This window comes from Canis lupus, chromosome 13 (assembly GCF_003254725.2).
Source record: "Canis lupus dingo isolate Sandy chromosome 13, ASM325472v2, whole genome shotgun sequence".
NCBI lineage: Eukaryota > Metazoa > Chordata > Mammalia > Carnivora > Canidae > Canis > Canis lupus.
Window position 1 is genome coordinate 9,789,358 of NC_064255.1, and position 16,971 is coordinate 9,806,328.

Below are 16,971 nucleotides of genomic sequence, written 5' to 3' on the forward strand. Positions count from 1 at the left end.
GGACTTGGGTATGAAATACACACACACATACACACACATATGGAGCAGGGGAGGTGGGAGAAGAGGGAATTCCATGGTCCAATACATTGGGGAAATGCTACACACCACACTCTATCCCTTCCTAGAGACATCCAATACACTTTATTATCTTAAAAGGTATGGAGTGCACTGTAATGAAGAAATCTGTTTAACCTAAAATTTCTCTACATATCTGAACCACAGAATCCTCATCACTTGGAATTAGCAGGACTTGAGTTTTCAGGAAAACACCTAGGGAACCATTCTCTCAATAATCACCAATTAAGGCCTGTATTAATGATTAGCCAATGCATTAATTTTTAATTAATTCTCCTAGAAATTCTAATCATATTTTTCCTGTGAGCTAAATTATTTTATCTCTACAATAGTCATTTGTGTTGTTTGAACCTCCATAAGTTTGGAACACTGGAATGTTGAAGTTTTGTCTTTAGAAGCCAAGAGATGAGGCCTTATTTAAATCAAGAGATAGTTACTTTTCTAACCTGAATATTAGTTTGCCAGTGGTCTTTGCTTCTTCCACTCCCAGCTAATAATTGCAGTCATTCCCACATGCCTCCCATGTGCCCGCTGAGGAGTAAAATAGTATTTCCCAAGAGGCAGTTAGGTCAGATCAACCCCATTTCACGAAGAAGAAAATGGAGCTGTGGTCAGAATGCTGAGGAACTTCCCTAATAAGCAAGGAGAAAACCCAAACCCAGGTCTGTCAGACTCCATCAGCTCTCTTCTGGAGCACATGGCCTCCCCCTACTGTGAGCTCACCTGCCTCCCCCAGGGCTCAACTAAACACCATGGCCTGTGCACACCTGCGTCTCCACTGTCACCACACTGCTTTACAGTTGCTGGCTGATCCATTCTCTTCTTCACCAGTGTTTGGAGTCTACTGTGCTGCCTCTGCTTAACAACCTTCTTGTCTCAAAATACCCAGAATTCACCTCAGGACCTTGGCAAATAGCAAGTGTAATAATAGCTAACACTGAATAAGTAGTTCCTTTGTGTCAGACTTGATGTGGTTGCTTTAAATGTATTAGCTCTTTTTCTCAAGCACTGTTACTATGGTTGTGTCACAGAGGAGAACCCTGAGGCTCAGAGATATGAAGGAATGTGTCCAAGGAGACACATCTAGGAAGTGACAGGGGCCGGGGTCTGCACACAGTAGGGGCAAACGGACTCCCTGCTGAATAACTCATGAATAAGAAAAGCTATGATATCTTTTGAATTCTTATTCTATACTTGTACCATTCTAAAGGCTTTATGTGAATTTTGATTTTTAGTCCTTACAATTCTGCAATTCTTTTACAGAATTGTAAAAGTGGGTGGCTGATTATTCGGCCCCCTATTTTTTACAGAGAAGGAAATGGAGCAGAGAGAGCTGAAATACCTTACTGAAAGCCACAAAGCCTAGCAGGTGATGGGACTGGGATTAGAACTGGCTCCAGAACCAAGGTTCTATGAATGAATAATTAAGTTTTTAGACACTGAACTAATTATAACACAACTCAGTAGAGAATCACACACCAAAACATTTTTCATTTTCAAGAAGTAATAAAACATGTTGCCAGTAGCCTCCGTTATGAAATTCTCCAAAAGGACACGTGGTTTTTCTTAAGTGAGAGAGAATATTTTGGTACAGCACTCTTCTTGTGGCTTGTATGTTTAAAGCAAAATTCATTATGATTTCAGTTTGGCCTCTCTTAGGAGAAAGATTTGAAAAATTTGAAACTGATTATTGAAAAAGAAAGCAAATCATCAGGCGGATAGCCTCTAGATATTTCCTAAATTCCTTTGCATAACATGCCTATTCTATATCTTTATACTCTCCCTCAAAACAAATATTCCTCAGCTCTAAGCTGCCCTACAGGCCCAAGAACCAGAAATAAATGGAAATGGTTAAGTGAGAAGAGAAAACAACAAACATCATTAAAAAACTTTGTATTTCCATATATGACTCTGGGAGGGCAGTTGTCAGCAGCCCAACAGCTGTGTAATGTTCAGCAAAAATTTGCCTCTCTGGATTTATGGAGTATAAAAACAGCCATCATAAGATCTGAAAATGATGAGACCAGTCCTGGAATCGCCATGTCAACATTTAGAAAGTGCAGTGGAAGGGAAATAAAAACCATGAAATCATGGGAGACCGAAGGTGCAGGCATGCCACACACAAGCAGCTTTTTCCATAAGGAAACGTTGATTATAGGCGAGCTGTAGATGCCCAGCAGGCGGGGGCCAGTAGGCGGTGGCCAGGGGCAGGTGGCCAGGGCAGGTGGACGAAAGGAGGCCTCTGATACTTTGGTGATTGCCGAAGAAAGGAGGGTGTTCACATTCTCTTTCTAAGTCACCTGGCTCTTTAGTGATATCAAATCTAGCTACTTCAGTGCCAGAGATTGTGACAGAGCAGCTTCCTTTGTACCCTGAGACCTGAGTGCTGATGAAATGATAATGACTCCTAATAGTGAGCACTTCTTGTGTTAAAAATACTCTTTATCTGTCCCTTTATTTATTTTTGTTGTTGGTATTGTTTGCTTATTTATTTGTCTTAAACAACATTTACTGTCCCATGGTTCTGGAGGCTGGAAGTCTGAAATCAGGGTGTTGGCGGGGTTGGTTTCTTCTGGGGTGTCCCCTTATTTAAACCTTAAAAAAAAATGCCATGAGTAGGTACCATTGCCAACTTTGCTCTACACATGAGTAAACCAAATCATGGAGAAATTAACTAATTAGTCCAAGGTAAAATAGGCAAAAAGGAAAAGCCCAGAATTCAAAGGGAGACAATCACAACCAAGATTTCATCTTCTTAATATTCCATGCCAGAGTTCAGCAAACAGCAGCCTGCTGGCCAAATAGATCCACTGCCTGTTATTTTAGTGGCCCATGAGCCAAGAATAGTTTTTACAGTTTTAAATGGTTGGGTAAAAAAATCAAAAGAAGAATAATATTTCATGACACATGAAAGATTTAAATTTTATTGTTCATAAACAATGTTTGATTGTAACACAGCCACATGTTCTCATTTCTATGTTGCCCAAGACTGCTTTTGGGCTTCAATGGCAGAAGTCAGCAGTTAACCACAGAGGTGGTATGGCCTGCCATGTCAAAAATATTTATTCTCTGGCCTCGTACAAAACAAGTTTCCCACTCAAAAACACACAAACAAACAAACAAACAAACAAACATTTAAGTTTCCCATTGCCTGGTCTATGCAATGCTGAGCGAGAGCTGAGAAGGATTCTCCAGATCTGCTTTCTCCAAGTGATGATCTGTCCCACCGCTGTCCTGGCAAACCTTCCTTCCCATCTACCCCCCGTCTATTCACTCTCATATCTTTGCTCCTATGTGTGAATGTGACACAGTGCCAAATTTCTGACCTACCACCAATAGACTAGCTTATTGTGTCTCAAAATATTTGGATAGAAATATAAGCCTAGTATACTAGCAAAACCAGATAATGGCATTCTTCAAAATGGAACTAGACACAAAATCAAGTTTCCAAAGTATAGTTACTGTGACTTTAAAAATATTGGGGCCAGTATTCAAGTGGGAGGGGGAAAGAAGCATTTAATATCTCTTTTTAAGGACACCTGGGTGGCTCAGTGGTTGAGTGCCTGCCTTCAACCCCGGGCGTGATCCTGGATCCTGGGATCGAGTCCCGCATCGGGCTCCCTGCATGGAGCCTGCTTCTCTCTCTGCCTATGTCTCTGCCTCTCTCTTTCTGTGTCTCTCATGAATAAATAAAATCTTTTTTAAAAAATATCTCTTTTTAAGCAGAATCAGACCTAGAAATATAAAGAGCAAACTGATGGTTGCCAGAATCAGGGGCATGGGGAAGTGGGCAAAATGGGTGAAGGGGAGTGGAAGGCTTCCAGTTATAGAAGGAATAAGTCAGGGAGATTAAAGGTACAGCACAGGGAATATTGTGGATGGTATTGTAATACGTAGCATAATGGCAGATGGTAGCTACACTTGTGATAAGCACAGCATAACCTATAGAGTTGTTCAATCACTATGTTGTATGCCTGAAAGTAATGTAACATTGTGTGTCCACTATACTCAAATTAAAAAATAAAATAAATAAAATCTTTTTAAAAATTAGATTGCTCCCATCAAAGCATAGGTTAAACTGTTACCCCTTGCACCCCTGCCTTCACTGTGGCTCAGTGATCCTCACCTGAGAATAGAAGAGTGCCAGTGAGACACTGTAGCTAAAGATACTGTGTGCATAAAACAGCAATCAAAGAGGAAGCAGCAAAGGTAATTGGGAAAATAGTGCTTCACTTCCCTGATCACTGGGTTTCAAATATTTTAATAAATAAAATCCACATTTAATTTAAACATTAGTTGGATAAAAATTTCACCTGAATACTTCATGCTCGGCTTTTATCTCTCAGGAATCACTATAGCAACAGCACAGGAGCAGGATTTGGCATTTCCTTAACCACAGTTAAGTGAGTAACCAATAAAAGAGATGAACTTACAACAGAACAACCATAAAATATGCATCATTAGACCAGTAGAGCTCTGGGTTTCTCTTGCATTAATATGCATTCCATAAGAACAAAAAGCAGGAAGGTAAAGAAAACTATTATCTCCAGAGAGGAAATCTAACCCTGTATTCTCCAGGGGACTTATCTGCATATGTACAGTGGGCTTAAAGGTCCCCAAGAGCTTGATTCTTTGACATCATGTGGGTTTTTCTGCTCTGTTCCCTCATGCAGCTCTTAGTCTCCACAGACCCTATAAGCCAATGGCATTAAGTCTATGATGCAGAAGAGCTTTGGGCCTTTTCCATGCTGGAGGTAAACTAACACAGGAGAGCCAAATAGAGCAGCCTGTCTGCTGCCAATAGAAGCAGGCAGTGCAGTTTTACAGATATGATGAAATTCCAGAGACACAACCAGAGGATTCAACTTCCCCAGGCTCAATTCAGAGACAGCTTTGTTCAACTTCAGAGAGGAAACTGATTCCTTCCATTTTAGTTCCTTTGAAATGAAAGGTTATGTAAAAGGAGATGTTATAGGAGGACCCTAAGCTACCTGAAACTTAAGCATCTCTTGCTTCTCAAGAATAGCTTAAAATACTCTCGAAATCAGACATTTAAAACCAGAACATGTCAATGATTCCAACATCCTTATTTTTTTTTAATTTTATTTATTTGACAGAAAGAGAGCATGAGTGCAAGAGCAGGAGGGAGAGGTAGAGAGAATCGGAAGCAGACTCCTCACTGAGAGCCGAGTCTGACGCAGGGCTCAATCCCACCACCTTGAGATTATGACCTGAGCTGAAACCAAGAATTGGGGGCTTAACTGACTGAGCCACCCAGGAATAACTCCAACACCATTATTTTAATGACCAGGAAATTGAGGCCCAGAGAACTGACACAAATTGCCGAGGGTCATCCAGCTGATTTATGGGATACTCATATCTTTAAGGGACACTCAAGGCTTTCATTTCCATGACATATACCACCTTACCCCCTTGTCCTTCCAAACATGGACTAATTCTTTTTAAAAATAGCCTCGGAGTTATACTGAACTCTAGTTGCCAAAAACTCATGTTGCTTGTTGAAACATGTTGTTAAAAGCATGTGTCTAGAATGAGGAGAAAAAATTCTCCTGGCTTGTTGTGCCCTGGAGAGATGGTGAACATTTGCCATCATCGAATTGACATGAGCAAGGAGAGTTTAAAGTTGCTGCCTGCAGTATCTTCCTTGAAAAGCAGACAATCAATCAACAGGAAGTGTTTTGATCTTTGAAGTACACTAACCCCTTAGGTAAGTCAATTCAACTAGAATTTATTAGAGACAGGCATAATGTAGAAATTTTCTTTTTCCAGCAGCACTAGTATTCAATTACACCTACTCAATAGAACCAGGAGAATGCCACTTTCTTGGCAAGGTTTGGCATTTCTTCAGTTATTAGGATGTTGTAGAAAAATATAAAATGTTTATCTCCAAAGACATTCTCATGGTAATGAGTAAGGTGAAACAACCCCTTGTTCTATAGACACGCTCCACCCTTTCACTCCTCTGCTTTATTACACACATTCTCCCCACAGGCTGAAACACCACCTCCTCTTTCTCCTCTCAAGAATCAAGACAAGTATTAGTTCCTTCTGAAGTTTTTTGGATCCTCTAGGCCAAGTTGGTGGCCACTCTTATGTACAACTGAAGAGCTCACTGCATTTTATCATATTCTCGCATTGAACTTACAAGGTAATACTGTAACTCGTATTTTGTGTTTGTTTCTCTTTCACATTGGACCATAAACTACTTGAGAACAAGGAATCTTGTTTTATTTATCTGTGTGCCCCACAAGAGATAGGTGCATAGTAAATGTTTATCTTCTAATAATGTTTTGTGAATGATAATAACTGAATTTTTTATGACCTGCACTTTCTACTAGTTCATCATTTTCTCTCTCTGAAAGCATGCCCTTGAAGACTTGGACATCTTGCTCTTTTGCATACACTTAGGTTCCTCTTTCATTCTTAAGTTGATTAAGTCATCCAGCTAAAACTCAGAAATCACAAGAACATTAACATGACTTTCAAGCCAGGGGAAGTTCTGCAAAGGCAGTGCACTTGTCTAGGGCTGTAGGAGGTGGGAGCTGTGCATCTCGAAACTCCTTTGGCCCAGACTCACAGTAAGATGTACATTTTATATTATAATCATGTACCTCATATCTTCTAGAGCCAGACTTCCAGGTCTGTACCCTGGCTTTGGAATATATCAACTCTGTCCTTATAAAGTTGTTTAACCCCTTGGTTTCCTCATCTGCAAAATGGAGTTACTAATAACATCTATCTGACAAGATTGTTATGAAAATTAACTGAGTATACATCAAGTTCTTAATACCATATGTGTAGAGTTCTTATGTCAGTCTCAGCCATTATATTATTACTTATATGAATAAGAAGTTAATGAAATAATACCCATATTATCTGCAATCTAAAAGAATTTTTTTCATGAAACTTAAATTGATATCACAAGCAAATATCAGGTCTCAACTGCAGTTTGAAAATAACAATGCTTAACAATTTCATGTTCTTTTTAAATATTCATTTGCTAGAGTTTGGTAAATGCCAATTATTTTTAAAAATCCCTTTGGAACAGGAAGAGGAACCATAAAGCTTCTGTCAGAAGAGGTCATAAGAATGGACAATCTAGCCTCCCTAATTTATTTCAAAAATTTGTTCAGCACAAGAGGACCTACCCTATCTATCCCTTTCATCATTAAATAGATTTGAATCCTGTCTTTTCTTTGTCATTACTCTGAAATACAGATAAGTATTCAACTTCGTAGCTGGCCCTGCCACTTCTTAAAACAAATAAGCAGTTAGCAGGATACAACTTCAGAAGCCCATGCTTCAAAAATCAGCAGAATTAGAAGATAGTCTTTTTCTTCTACTTTAAGTATACTATCTGTTAATGTTTACTCAGTATGCCCTTTGTGTGGGCATAGTTCTAATAATTTTAACTCATACTATTTCATGTAATCCTTAAAAAGAACACAGGACCCTATGAGAGAGCTACTATTGTTATCCTTACTTTACAAAGGCAGGTGTTGAGACACACACTAGTTAAAGGATTTGCCAAAATCACACAGACAGTAAAGTGAGCTGGGACTGAGGACCAGTTAGTCTGCATCAAGAACCTTGAGCTTAGCATACGCCTTTGCAACAGGGCTCTACCTTCAAGGGTGGGGGAGTCAGGCACTGCGTTCACTGTGGAACATCCTCAGAGAGAGAGACCAGGAACCTGCTGCTCTCCAACTGAGAATGTTCTATGCCTCCGACCTTCTCTATTCCTCAGGTGGTTGCCAGGGGCTATTTGCCTAACCCTTTATTGTTTGTTTGGTTTTTTTTTTCCTGGCCCCAAGTCTTGTTGATCTTCTTCCTGGCCTTTGAAAGTAATTACTCCATACCTTTTCACATAGAATTAGTCTCTTCTAACACTGCACGTCTTTAAAAATGTGTACACACCTCAATTATAGCAGCTAACACACTGCAATATAATTAACGGTTTATGTAAGACACCCCTGCCAGGCTGGGAGCTGCTCTATGCTTTTCATATTTATATTAGGTTCTATCTATAGGGTCTGGCACAGGGCCTGTCAAACAGTTGGCACGCACTAAGTAAGCATTTAACAAGCGTGAATGGAAGAACAACTGGACAGACAAATGAACCTTTCCTCCTGAAGGTGAGAAATCGCTCTGTAATGTCATCTCCTGAGTGATCCACCACACTGCTTCCTTGCTATCCTTTACAGAGGATTTCCCTGAAGACTGAAAAGTTTAAGAAAAAATGTAATAACATAATGTAATATTTCATAAACATCTTACCTTAGGAGAGATTACTGTGACAATTTCACAAACTGAAAATTTGTTCCACGTTAATGCCTCTTTTTAATTTTTTTGTGTTTTGATCATTTTCAATATTAGAATGACTTTTGATTCTCAAAGATGCTATACTTCTGATTTTGGCAGATCTTTCTTAACTCCTTCAAACAAACCTCCATTCCTATCACCTTCACCCTCAGACTCCCACTCCACCCACCTTCCTGTGGCTTTGAGCCACCATGAGACTGTCACAAAACTTTTCCTCATGGAGATGTGGTCCCTTCTGCACATCACACCTAGGGTGAACTCGTTGGTGACACCAAATATCGCACTGTAATTAACAACCTGATAATTAAGTGACCTGTTCATCCAATGATAATTATTATATATAACCTCAATAATCTGCACTCTTCTTTCTGTCTTAGAATACTTTTTAAGCCAACAATTCCTAACAACTAAAACAAATCACTTTTTCACAATTTTCTGTCACAATCCTGATTTCAAAGGCACCAATAAGAACTTCAATTCCACAAATTCCCTAACTTGTTATGAACATAATTACGATGAATGAACAAATGCTTGCATTTTACTTGATCAGTTAATAAAATTGCTGAGGCATAAAAACATTCAGTGTCATATTTTATATTAACTTGGTTTTAAAGAATAAGGATGATATGGTACTAGAATCTCCATTGAGATGAAATTTAGTTAAACCACTAAAAAACTCCACTGCATGCAGAAAGACACCCTTTATTAACTTAGATATTTTAAAGGTACTATGTGGTGTTTTACCAAGTTTAATAATACTAGTTTTATATTCTACAAACGCATTGTGTTTATAGAGTAGTAAATACACTGAACTTTTACTCTGTGCCAAGGGCTGGACTGAGTGTTTGATATGTATTATGTCATTAACTCATCATCTATTCTATGAATTATATTTTAAGTCAATAATTTGAGAATATTAACTCATTCACTTGTACATCAATTTGTGTTGTATACAAACTGCCTTGTCTGTGGACTCTCTATATCCTGTCTGCTGCATGCTGCTAGGCACACGAATGCATAAAACAGAGTTCACCCTTAACATGAATGGTTATTTTCTGCTTTGAATTTTTTACATCTAGCCATTATGTAGATTTATATGAAAACAAACTATTATGTAGATTTGAATGAAAATGGTACAATCATTTTGAAAAACATTTTGGCAGCTTCTTAAAAAATATAAACATAGCTAAATTTATGTACCAACAATTTCACTCTTGGGCAATTTTGTAATTCTTATCCAAGAAAAATGACAAAATATGTCCACAAACATTGTATTTGCATAGATATTAATAAAGGTTTTATTCATAATAACCGAAACTTTAAAACAAACTGTCCACAAATAGGTGATTGTATAAATAAAATAGAGTATCTCTATATATATCCATACAATGGAATAAATAAAAGGGAATAAAAGGGAACAAACTACTGGATGCAACAAATGGATATTTATTTTTTTTTAAATGCCGATTTAAAGAAGCCAGACACAAAGGAATATATATTGTATAATTCCACTTACATGAAATTCTTCAAGAGATAAATATAATCTCAACATAGAAAACTGAGCAATATTTACCTGAACAAAGAACAGTTTAGGAGATACAGAATTGGCTGGGGAAAAATATAGGGAACACTTTAGTATGATGGAAGTTTTCTATTATCTTAATTATGGTGGTGTTTGTTAAAATTCATAAAACTGTACACTTAAAGTGAATTCTATTTATTTTATATGAACTGTACCTCAATAAAATTGATTTTTAAAAAATGATATATATGCACATTGGGAAGCAGTGTTTTGCATCTGCATTTGTGTGTATGACCTAAAAAAGAAATAAGAACAGAGGATGAACCAAAGGTCAAATAGTAAGTTGATAGATTTAGTAGGCAAAAGAAAATTTTATCAGGAAGGTCTTATACAACTATTCATGTAGGCATATATACATTTGGAATTGAGATCCCTAGCAGCCAGAATAAAGAATAAAACATGATCAGCTAAAAATTAAAAAATAAAAATAATTAAAAATAAATTAATTAATTAATTTAAAAAACATGATCAGCTACAAAGACAGAATTTTACAATAACTGCAATACATTTTTGAATTACACAAATGTTTAAACATAAATTTAGTGTTACATAAAACATGCGATAAATCAAGATTAAACACAAGTTCAGAAGTTAGATGTTTTGATTAAAATTCTTAGTCTTAAACCTTTTGTTTAGGTCATGCTTCCAAGTGACACTTTGGGGAAACTCCTAAAGGGTGTTAGCTCTTCCTAAACATGCTTCACCTGACCAGATTACCAATGGTACAGACTGCAGAGAAGAAGGAGCTCTGTTTGTGTTTATACTTTTCATTTTTAGATGTTTTTAGGTTGAGTTCTACTGTGCTTTGTTTTTAAATCTAAGGTCCTATTTTCTCCCCAAATGTGGATATTAGGTAATATAAAAGTATATATGATAGAGAAACAAAGTGGAAGGCCAATTTGTGCCCCAAAGACACATTGCCATCCAACCTACTTTACCATTTAGGGCACAAAGATTCCATGCCTTTTTCAATTACCATAAGCCAAACTTCATAAACCCATTACATAAAGTATTTTCTTTTGTTGATCAACAGCCAACAGTTTTCTCTAACTAATATTTAAATTTCAGCAAAAATGGATTTTGACATTTTTCTGTAGTTTGCCAAATGCCTTCTTCTACCCCAGGCTCCAGACTAAAGCTTCTACCTCCACAGAGGAAACCAGAGGATCCTTAGTTCAATATTCAGGTGACTCAGCATCAAATCCTGTTTTGACTTTGTTTCCTACTTCCAGAACCCAGACCTGATATCTCAGTTCCAGTGACCAAGTCTTTGTCTTGGTTTTGCATCTGAATCTTAACCTAATAGACAGTATCGGGTTCAGCACTTTTAAACCTAGAAACCTGCATAGTTCTACAGTTTCTCTCAGGAAGCTAAATCCTGTGCCAGTGTTCTGTTGCCAAAATGTTCTGATGCTGCCACTTTTCTGAATCATTGCACATTCTTTGCACCCAGTTTATTTCATCCTCCCACAGCCTGGACCACCAATGACCACCAGTCCTTCATCTCCAGAGACCAACCTCCGTTGGTATAATTCAGTGATCCTTGACCACTGTGGCACCAACCAACCTTAGGCTTTGCTTTATGACTGATTAAATGAGAACACCTGGGAGAGAGACCTAAGAATCTGCATTTTTAAAAACCCTCCACATGATTCTGAAATTCAGACAGGGAAGAGAAGACAGAATAGGGTGAGGCAAGGTATAGTGCAAAATTTAAGGCAACTCCAAAAAAATAGTAATCAAGATATAACTTTAATGTATTATTTTTAAAAATCCAAAGGAAGAGTGCTTGGGTGGCTCAGTTGCTTAAGCATCAGACTCTTGGTTTCAGCTCTGGTCATGATCTCAGGGTCCTGAGATGCAGACTCCCCTGGAGGCCCTGGCTCAGGTTCCAGGCTCCAGGTTCCAGGCTCCATGGGGAGTCTTCCTGTCTCTCTCCCTCTGATCCTCCTCCTGCTTGCACTCTCTCTCAAAAAAATAAATAGGTAAAATCTTAAAAAAAAAATGCAAAGTAATGCATCATAAGCAAAATATCAAAATTTGAACTAAAGGATCAGTATTTGGAGCCTGAGGTGAAAGGGAATAATTCATAATATTGATAGTGTCTTTATGTAAAATTTTGATATTTTATTCATCATAGATTTGTTCACATTTATACTAATTTAAAAAATAGTCCATGAAAATATTGATTATATTAATTACTGAGGTTTTGGGTACTCCCTGCAATTTTGCCTTCTCCTCACCCTGTTCTGGGTCCTACAAACCACTGATCTAGTTGGATGCTCTACATTATCTCTGAACCCTAGTGCTAGTTGACTGTAGTGAGCACCGATATTCTGTTTCTCAACAATTTCCCACCTGCCAAGGTAAGCTCCAGTTTTGACAGTATAAGTTAGATAAATATATATACATACAATATGTATATTGCATGTAATATATATTATACATATATGAAGAATAAGTCAACTGCTTTTGTCCAGAGTCCCAATCTCTTTCTCAAGCCTTAGTCCAATTCTAGGAAATACACCAACACCCAAAATATGTAGGAAGACTAAGCCAGTATGTACATTTTAAAAATTCTGTCTAGGGGATCCCTGGGTGGCGCAGCAGTTTAGCACCTGCCTTTGGCCCAGGGCGCGATCCTGGAGACCCGGGATCGAATCCCACGTCGGGCTCCCGGTGCATGGAGCCTGCTTCTCCCTCTGCCTATGTCTCTGCCTCTCTCTCTCTCTGTGTGTGTGACTATCATAAAAAAAAAAAAAAAAGAATTGTTTAAAAAAAAAAATTCTGTCTAGGTGACTCTGATCCATCAATGCTCCCTGCCTCCCACATCAGAACCACTGAGCTAGGTCAATGTTACTCCATGTGTGGTCCACAGACCAACAGCATCAGCATCAGCTGGAAGTTTATAAGAAATGTTTATAAGAAGTGCTTGGATCCCATCCTTGAGCTACTTAAACAGCAACTTGAGGATGGAACCAAGAATCTAGATATTAATAAGCTCTCCAGGAGATTCAGATGCATCCTAAAGTTTGAGAAATGCTGATTGTATAAATAATCTTCTATCTACTAACGGATTCATGACAACCCATGGACAGCCACCTACTCCCTAGATAGCTAAGATCACCTCCAGAGATAAGGGTGAGGCCTGCCCTAATTCTTCTCTTGTGGAGGCAGGTAGGCTCAGCAGGTGTGACAATGTTAGCCGGTGTGTCCCAGGAACAGAGACTCACTAAGCAAATAGTTTCCTAGGGTACCCAGCAAAGAGAAAGTCAGATTTTGAGAGTAAGCTGTGTGACTAGAAATGCCAGGGGTCAGAAGCAGAAGTGCTAAATTTTCCTCAAGCTGAAGGGGCAAATCTGAGTCCAGACCAAAAAGAAAGTCCCAGCTCTAAGTCCAAGGACATTTTACAAAGGAGCCTGTGTAGTCTCATGCTCAGTTTTTCTTGGTTCTAGCCAAGTGGCATGTGAGTGACAAGGCTTCACTAAGGGCATCAGGCCAGAGAAAATAGTCTGGGACTGAAATGGCCATGAGCAGTGTGCGTGGCATATAGGTTTGCCATCTGCATGGCTGTACTCAGGACTCACCAGCCTTTTTTTCAAAACAGCTGCCACTGGACTGTTTTCAAACTTCTTCCTAGTCAGAAGTACTCAAACAATACAAAAGCCACAGTTGATTATAATCTAGGATACTATTGTGAGGGGAAAAAATCAAACAAAAGGTAAGGTTTATCGGAATGGAACCCCATGCTTGTGTAGTTTTTTTACCACAGAGAACATTTATCTGATACAGTCTGATTGAGGTATGCAGCCTAGCTTATGAAATCACAGCTACTTTGAAGATACCATTTGGCACAGAGCATGAAGTGGTTTGAAAACAGAATCATTCTGAGCAGGCAAGTGTGGGAAGGTGCAGTCAGAAGTTAGCACTCTCCCGAGTTGAAGGAACAGCAAGGTAAGCAGGCTGGGGGGGTGGGGGGGAAGAGGGTCCGAGAGCAGAAGGGAGGACTCCTCACTAGAAAGCCTGCCAGTGGTCATCACCAGCTCCAACTCCTCACCGCCAGAGCAAGATCAGACAATTGAGCCCTACCCTCCCTAGTTCACAGAGCCAGGCCTTATACACCCTGTCGCCTCCATGCAGAATATCTTCCCTCTTCCCACCTATCAAAAAGTGCCTGGACTCTTCAGGAATGTTCTTAGATGTTGCCTTACCTCTGAAGTCTTCCTGGGTCCTTGGGCCCATTCCTCTCCCCCCCCCCACCCGCCACTGACAGATAGATGCCTTCCCCATCACACCTGAACCCTCTCAACATAAGCTTTTAGCGCATTGCTCCCTGTAGTGTGTATGAATCTGCTTCTCCCAATAGACCATAACCTACTAGAGGATAAGAACGAAATGTTGGGCAGCCCGGGTGGCTCAGTGGTTTAGCACCTGCCTTCGGCCCAGAGTGTGATCCTGGAGACCCTGGACCGAGTCCCATGTCAGGCTCCCTGCATGGAGCCTGCTTCTCTCTCTTCTCTCTGCCTCTCTCTCTGTGTCTCTCATGAATAAATATATAAAATCTTAAGAAAAGAAAAAAAGAACGAAATGTTACATACTAGGTGCCTGGTGCATAGTAGGAGGGTAACAATTACATACTCAAAAGTGAATAAAGATGCAAAATAGAGGTTCAGAATGATGACCTCATACAGAAACAGTAAAGAAGATAAGATTTGGAGTGGAGGTGGAGTTGCCAGAGCAGATAGTGGTATAGATGTTCTCTCCCCTCATCTTTACTACCTAAGAGTAGGACTTGAAGTAAGGTCTTCTCAGGAGATCTGAAAGTGACTAAAATCCTGGGGAGGAGTGAGAAGATGTTCTATATGAACCATGACCTTTCAAGAGATATTTTGGGTTGGGGGTGGTGGGGTTGAGTAGGGAGGCAGTGGCTTCTTCTTTTTTTTTTTTTTTTTAAAGATTTTGTTAATTTATTCATGAGAGACACAGAGAGGGAGAGCAGAGACATAGGCAGAGGGAGAAGCAGGCTCCCTGCTGAGAGCCCAATGCGGGACTCCATCCCAGGACCCTGGGATTATGACCGGAGCCGAAGGCAGATGCTCAACCACTGAGCCACCCGGGTGCCCCGAGAGCATTTTTTTAATTCCAAATGTAAAGGGCTAAGCAAGAAAAGTGATGTTCAGAGTAGTCTCTGTCCTCTAGTCCAGAGAGAGAGAGACAGGAAGGGCAGCTACCAGCCAGTATGCTAAACCAGTTGGGGGTGGAAATGACAATGCCAGCAGAAATCCTACTCGGGGTGAAAGAATGTGCATTTGGCTGGTAACTCCACTGTCTCTCTGAGGAGCTTGCATGTGATAAGCAACCAAGACTCAGTTGGTTGCAGAGGCCGGAATGTGTGATGGCTGAGGGAGGCTGGCATGTGTGGCAGACAAAAGGGAGGAAGTGTGGGGTGAGGAAATGGAAGCAGGTGCACCCTGCGTGAAGGACCCCCGCAAACTGCTGCCCATAGCCACAACTCAACTTCAGGTGATTATTTCTATTAAGGAATAGAGAGAGGCCCAGGATTGCCAGATCTTTCTAATCTTTATAAGAGGCAGAAATTCAGATTTAGTATACAATCTCCCGATTTTGAAAAGTAGACAATAATCAAATTATTTTCAATCACACTTGAGCCTACACTGTACAAACCAAACAATAAATGTCTCAAAGCTGAATCTGGGTCATGGGTGGTTCATTGGTCATAGGATGATTTGAAAAGAGAAGTAGAGAGTCAAGGAGCATTCGGCGGTTCAGAGGGTGGAATTACTCAATATGATCCAGAGCTTTATGTTCATCTTGTTGGGACCTAGCCATGAACATGGTTTAGATATCCCCATGGTTGCATATACTCAAAATTGTACACTTCTATCGACATCTAGAAGGAAGAGCATCTAAACATCTTAAAATAGAGAAAACTGTAAGGATCTGCCTGCGGACCACTTTAAAGAAAGAAATTAAGCTTAAGTACACATTTTTGAAAAAGATGCATCCATGAAGTTTCATCTCAGAGCTGTGGTGCCACAGTGGCCCTGGCCTAGATTTCCACTGGGTGTGTTTTCACCTGGAAATAAGTGGACACCAAACATAGCTGGGTGGTATATGTGGCTGGTACAGGGAGGCGGGTGGAGAGCGGAGACCGCCCAGAAAGGTGGAGAGATCCTCTTAAGCTGTGCGGAACCAGAGTTGAAAACCAAACTTAACGGACCGTCCGCAGCCTTAAGTCAATATTCTCAGCTGAATCAATTGTCAGAAAAATAATTTTTATGAGCCTCAGAAGATTGCCGCTGAAATGCTTTAATAGCCATTTTCACTCATTTTTCCGTTCATGTAACAGGGGAGGGGGAGCCAGTTTCACAGGTTCACTGGAGCAATGGTTCAAGGGTTTCCATCGTAGAGAAAGAAGTTGATTGCAGTTCACGCAGCTATTTCAAGCTTCAGGGCCGCGTCTGGGCGGAGCAGGATCTGCTCTCCCCAAAGTCCTATCACCCAGGCAGTCGGGGCGCTGGGGTCCCGGAGTTCCCGCCGCACTTGGGCTAGAAGCCAGCCCCCACCCCCGCTGCCTGCGGCGCCCCTGCTTGCGATCCGCACCCTCCAGAGCCAGGCGGGGGTCGGCGGCACCTGGAAGAGGAAATCCTCCCGGGGGAGGAGGTGCGGGAGCGGGAGCGGGTGCGGGAGCGGGAGGCCCTGCGGGCGGCTGGGCGTGCGGGGTGCGGGGCGCGCGGCGGGGGCGCCGGTCAGGGGCCGCCCCAGGACCCGACGGCCCCGCGGCTGCCCGGGCGCGGCTCGCGCTCCGGCTCCTCCGGCTCCTCCGGCTCCTCCGGCTCCTCCGGCTCCTCCCGCTCCCGCTCCGGCTCCCGCTCCCGCTGCGGCTGCGGCTGCGGCTGCGGCTGTGCGCTCGGGCGGCGCTGGGCTGCGGCGCGAGGGCTTCGCGGGGC